Source organism: Phocoena sinus, chromosome 21, assembly GCF_008692025.1.
Source record: "Phocoena sinus isolate mPhoSin1 chromosome 21, mPhoSin1.pri, whole genome shotgun sequence".
Classification (NCBI taxonomy): domain Eukaryota; kingdom Metazoa; phylum Chordata; class Mammalia; order Artiodactyla; family Phocoenidae; genus Phocoena; species Phocoena sinus.
The window spans coordinates 33,097,041-33,103,874 of NC_045783.1; positions in this window are offsets into that span (position 1 = coordinate 33,097,041).

Consider the following 6,834-nt stretch of genomic DNA (forward strand, 5'->3'; position numbering starts at 1 on the left):
TCGCCCTTGGTTCTGAGTTCAGCTCTTCCAGTGAGCGAGCCGTGCTCACCTACTGTGGTTTCACTTTGCATTTTCCAATGACTAGAGAAGCTGTGCACACCTCTGTGTGTTTATCGACCATTTTAATATTCCTCTTGGCTGAAGTTTCGCCCGTGTCGTTCCTCAGGCCGCACTCACCCCTGGATGGACACCAGTCTCCATCTGGATTTCTAACCACCTCTCTAAGGCCAGGGGCTTCAACACACCGAACACCGAGCCCCGGGCTGTCCCCCACCCGGCTCCATCCCAGGCGCTGGCGGCTGCGTCCTTCCAGTCTCTCAGAACAAAAACACTGCAGAGCTCTCCACTCTTCTCTTTCTATCACATTTTACATGAGATTCGTCAGCCAAGCCTAACGGCTCTGCCTTCAAAATACAGCCAGAATCCAGCCACGTTTTATCAAACCCTCTACCCCACCCTCGTGCAAGCTGCCGTCATGTCTCATCGGAAGCTCTGACCCGCCTCCTGAGTGGTGCCCCTGCTAACTCCCTCGCCGGCCTGACGTCTGAGTTGCAAGTCGGCAGCCGGAACGCCTCTGTTGAAACGTAGGTCAGAGCATGTCTCACTTCTCTGTCCAAAACCCTCCAGCAGTTTCCCATCTCGGAGTAAAAGCCAGAGCTCCCCTCCAACCCCGCCCACCTCCCCGGACCCCCTGCTACCTCTCTGCCCAGCCCCCCGCTGCTCTGTCCCGGCACACGGGGCATATCCCTGCCTCAGGGCCTTTGCACCTGCTTGTCCACCTCCCCACTCCCCCCGCTGGCTCGTCCCCTTGCTTTCTCAGTGAGGTCTTTGTATGAGTTCGCTAAAGCTGCCGTAACAAAGTACCACACACCGAGTGGCTTGAGGAACACAAATTGATGTCTCGCTGATCTGGAGGCTAGAAGTCTGAGGCCAAGGTGTCGGCAGGGCTGGTTTCCTCTGAGGCCTCCCTCCTGGGTTTGTAGACGGTCATCTCCCCGCGTCCTCACACAATCGTCCTTGTGTGCGTCTGTGTCCCAATCTTCTCTCCTTATTAGGTCACGAGCCACACTGGATCAGGGCCCACCCTAATGATCTCGTTTTAACTTAATTAGCTCTTTATAGGCCCCGTCTCCAAATACAGTCACATTGGGACGTGCTGGCAAGTAGGATTTCAGCGTATGAATCTGGGGAGACACAATTCAAGCCCATCCCAGTCTTCTTTAACCATTTCCCCTAAAATTTCATCCCCTCCACACCACACACTTCATATCTCCCTTTCCTGCTTATATTTTGCTCCTTAGCTCTCATCACTTATTGGTCACACTGTGAGTTTTAAATCTGTATTTTATTTCTCATCTGTCTCCCCACTTGAATGTCAGCCCCGTGAGAGCAGAGTTTTGTCTCTTGTGTTCACTGCGTTACCCCCATGCCTCTAACAGAGCCGGGGACACAACAGACGCTAGGCTAATACAACATCATTAACATATATAATTCATATATGTTTAATTAATTAAAGACACAACTATTTTTACAAGGCCTCCAGAACACCCTGGTGCTCATATTTCTTTCTTTGGATATTTTTATTACAGATTTTTTAAAATGAACTTTGAAAATGGACTCATCATCTAAAACATTTGCTGTCATCGTAAGTGGCAGGCGTGGCTCATCTATTGGTGGACTGTTTTTTCCCTGGTACCTTTCCCTCCATCCAACTACAAAAGGCCTTTTCGTTTCTTAATCTTCTTTTGGCACAAGAAGGTGTGTAATTTTTTTCCCTCCTGCCCTTCTATTTGGTATTTAAAAATACACCCTGAGAGGCATCAGTACAGCCTTTTTCTCCCTCCAGGTGAATTTTCTGTAATTGTGGGCCTTGCTTTAAGAAGACTTAAAAGGTTGAAATACATAAAAAGTTGAAAATGCCAAAAACATCAGCTAAAGGTAGGGGGCAAAAGGGAAGGGTGATTTCTTCAGTAAGATATATTTTTTTTAATTATTAACAATCTACAGATTCAGTGCAATCCCTATCAAACTACCACTGGCATTTTTCACAGAACTAGAACAAAAAATTTCACAATTTGTATGGAAACACAAAAGACCCTGAATAGCCAAAGCAATCTTGAGAAAGAAAAACGGAGCTGGAGGAATCAGGCTCCCAGATTTCAGACTATGCTACAAAGCTACAGTAATCAAGACAGTATGGTACTGGCACAAAAACAGAAATATAGATCAATGGAGCAGGATAGAAAGCCCAGAGATAGATAAATCCACGTACATATGGTCACCTTATCTTTTATAAAGGAGGCAAGAGTATACAATGGAGAAAAGACAGCCTCTTCAATAAGTGGTGCTGGGAAAACTGGACAGCTATATGTAAAAGAATGAAATTAGAACACTCCCTAACACCATACACAAAAATAAACTCAAAATGGATTAGAGACCTAAATGTAAGGCCAGACACCATCAAACTCTTAGAGGAAAACATAGGCAGAACACTCTATGACATAAATCACAGCAAGATCCTTTTTGACCCATCTCCTAGAGAAATGGAAATAAAAACAAAAATAAACAAATGGGACCTAATGAAACTTAAAAGCTTTTGCACAGCAAAAGAAACCATAAATAAGATGAAAAGACAACCCTCAGAATGGGAGAAAATATTTGCAAATGAAGCAACTGACAAAGGATTAATCTCCAAAATATACAAGCAGCTCATGCAGCTCAATATCAAAAAAACAAACACCCCAATCCAAAAATGGGCCGAAGACCTAAACAGACATTTCTCCAAAGAAGATATACAGATTGCCAACAAACACATGAAAGGATGCTCAACATCACTAATCATTAGAGAAATGCAAATCAAAACCACAATGAGGTATCACCTCACACCGGTCAGAATGGCCATCATCAAAAAATCTACAAACAGTAAGTGCTGGAGAGGGTGTGGAGAAAAGGGAACACTCTTGCACTGTTGGTGGGAATGTAAGTTGATACAGCCACTATGGAGAACAGTATGGAGGTTCCTTTAAAAACTAAAAATAGAACTACCATACGACCCAGCAATCCCACTACAGGGCATATACCCTGAGAAAACCATAATTCAAAAAGTGTCATGTACCACAATGTTCATTGCAGCTCTATTTACAATAGCCAGGACATGGAAGCCACCTAAATGCTCATCGACAGACGAATGGATAAAGAAGATGCAGTACATATATACAATGGAATATTACTCAGCCATAAAAAGAAATGAAATTGAGTTATTTGTAGTGAAGTGGATGGACCTAGAGTCTGTCATACAGAGTGAAGTAAGTCAGAAAGAGAAAAACAAATACCGTATGCTAACACATATATATGGAATCTAAAAAAAAAAATGGTCATGAAGAACCTAGGGACAGGACTGGAATAAAGACGCAGATGTAGAGAATGGACTTGAGGACACGGGGAGGGGGAAGGGTAAGCTGGGACGAAGTGAGAGAGTGGCGTGGACATATATACACTACCAAATGTAAAACCGATAGCCAGTGGGAAGCAGCCGCATAGCACAGGGAGATCAGCTCGGTGCTCTGTGACCACCTAGAGGGGTGGGATAGGGAGGGTGGGAGAGAGACGCAAGAAGGAGGAGGTATGGGGATATATGTATATGTACAGCTGATCACTTTGTTATACAGCAGAAACTAACACCCCATTGTAAAGCAATTATACTCTAATAAAGATGTTTAAAAAAAAAGATTCTGTAGAAATATATTTAATTGCATGGAAAGGTGTTCTTACTGTACTAAGTGAATAAAATAAATTATAAATTAAAAAAATTATTAGTTTCTCTTTAAGGATTTGGTGTGCATTTCCTTAATAGTGGTTTTCCTTTGGTGCTTTTAAAATGTGGCCTGACATATGCATTTGCATTCTTGCAGTACCACACGGAGCACTCGTACTGCATCGTTAGGTACAGCTGTCCTGGCATTTCTTTGGTAAAAGGCCTTTCTTTGACCTTTTCATCTTTTCCCCCTAGAATTTCTAAATGGCTGCTCTGGGCTCCCAATTTTGGAATCAAGAGCGTGAGTGAACAGAGGGCGCGGGGTGGTGATTTGGGGTAACAGGGAGGGGTCAGGGAGGGAGGCTGGTCCTCTGCTCCCCAGTGCCCGGGGGCAGGGGGATGGGGGCTCCCAGCTTCCTTTGATTTCACCTGTGACCGGGGACAAGCCACCTCTCAGCATGGGGCTTAGAAGATTTCACAGGCATCCCCCTCGTTCCTCAGGATGTCAAGGCCACCAAGGAGGGCGGCCTCCAGGACTCAGGCTGCCGGCGGAATCCCCGATGTCACAGCCAAAGGCTCGCCAAGATCCTCCGACTCTCCTCCTGCAGAGGAGAAACTGAGGTGCAGTGTGGGGAGGGGGCGTGGCTTGGAGGGGTCAGGAGGGAAGGCCAGGTCTCCCGAGACGTGCTGGGCCCATGTTCAGGGACCCTGGAGCCCACGGAGGGGTGCGAGGCCCGAGGCGAGCAGCACGGTGAGCCCGCCGGGTGCACGTGGCCCAGCGATTGCAGCCTGAGGTCGCACCTCAAACAGAGGCGGCGCGGGCTGCAAGAAAGGCCAAAGGAGTCCCGCATCCCATGGGGCCCCGAGGGTAAGTACGGCGGGGGAGGGCAGGAGGGAGGGAAGGGGCTGCGGGGAGGGGGCAGACGATGCGGCCGGGCCTAGGCCACCTGGAGCCGAGTCCAGAGCGGGACAGGCCGTGTGGCCTCTTCCTAGCAGTGACCACCAGGATCCGCGCTGGGACAAGCAACACTGAGCCTCAGCAGGCTGGGGCGAGGCTCCTCTGGTCTCTCTGCCCCTTCACGGCTGTAGCTTCAGCCTCGGCCAGTCTCCAGCCATGACTGCTTGTTGAGTGAATGAGCGAGACCCATTTCCATATCCACAATCACACACAGCCTCAAAGTGACCATCACGTCGTGTGACCGCAGGCAGGCCCCCAGAGCCTCACCGCCCTGGGCCCGGCCCCTCATGTCTGCGAGGAGCTGCTCTGCAAGGCCCTGCCACCTGGATACGCCCACAGCCCATGAAGTACAAGTTAAAAGTCTCAGCTACTAAGACCAAACACACTTTAAATGTAGACCTGTCCAGAAATATGCATATATCAGCACGTTGGATCTTTGATTGTGGGTTTGGCTTTGTTCTAATCGAGCAGAAGGTGAAGGCCCTCTGGGTGGACAGGCCGTCTGGATGAGAGTAGAGGGTAAGGCTGTGAAGGTGGAGGTGTGTGGGGAGCCATCCCCACAAAGGCAGCTCAGGAGGAAGGAAGCAAGAAGCCGGGTAGGAGGGAGGAAAGAAAATGAGCAAGGAGGAAAGCAAATGAGGAAGAGTGGAGCGGGAAAGGCTGTGCAGGGCCGAGAGGTTTCTAGGGCCAGAGGATGGACCAGGTTCCACGTAATTTGTTGCAGGGCCGACCGAGCACGTGGGCCACGCAGCCCTGTGCAGAGAAGACACCGCGGGGCAGGGGCACCTGAGTACCAGCCAAGGCCACCAGGAGAGACCACGCAGCCCCGGGGAGAAGTGGAAAGGGGTTTGCATTAGCCTATAATGAAACATTTCCCCATGATGGAAAACATGCAGCCTTTACAAAGAACAAGGCAATTCCATGTGTAGTGATGGCTGCACAGAACCCCTCCAAGAGGGAGCCAGGGATACAGAGAAGAGGAAGAACAGCGTTGATGGTGAGCTTGCATCTGGGGAGTGAAACCAGAGAGCTACATGCGTGCTCTAAACAGAAGGTGTCTGGAAAGATCCAGGGAGATCGTTAAGGAGGCTGCCCCTTGGGGAGGGAACGGAGGAGATGGGAGGAGAGAGGAATTAACTGTTCATTGCAAACATACACTTCTATGTGGTTTTACTTCTCTAACGCGTGTACGTCTTACTTTTCTTACTGCTATTAGTTAATTGCTCCCAGAAGCATCACTTTTCATTGCAAACATACACTTCTATGCGGTTTTACTTCTCTAACGCATGTACGTCTTACTTTACTTACTACTAATTACTAGTTAATTGCTCCCAGAAGCATCACTTTTCAGCTCCTCTTTGGTTGTTCTCTCCCGGACGGTCTCAGTAACCTCTTTGCAGGGCCCCGATAAAGGACTCGTGTCTGAGCTGGCATAAGCCTAGCTAAGACGGTTCTGGCTCTCTCCCATGTGTTCCCTTCTCATGGGCACCGTCAGCAGCTTTTCAGCTCTTCTCCCATCAGTGGTTTGAGCTGGCTGTGCCAGGTGTTGACCCCCCTGACTCCCATCCTGCTGGCACATGGGCCTTTGAGACCCCCCCAGACCTGGAGTCACGGCTCTCTCAGAAGACGTACAAAGAAAAAATTGGTCCCTAGCTCCCCTTTGTTGGGTCTTTCCCTTCTCTTCTTTTAAAAATTGTTGTAACATATATATTACATAAAATTTTAGCATTTTAAGCATTTTTAAATGTACCATAGCATTAAGTATATCCACATTGTTGTGAAACCATCACCATCATTCCCCTCCAGAACTTTCCCCAAACTCTGAACCCATCAGACACTCCCCATCCCTCCCCCCTCCCAGCCCCTGGTAACCAACATTCTACCTTCTCTCTATGAACTTAACTCCTCCAGGTATTTCATTTAAGTAGTACCATTAGTGTTTGTCCTTTCGTGTCTGGCTTATTTCACTTAGCATAATGTCTTCAAGTGTCAGCCACATTGTATGATAGCATGTGTCAGAACTTCCCTCCTTTTTAAGACTGAATGATATTCCATTGTATGTATAGTTCACATTTTGTTTATCCATTCATCCATCAGTGGACACTCAGGTGGCTTCCACTTT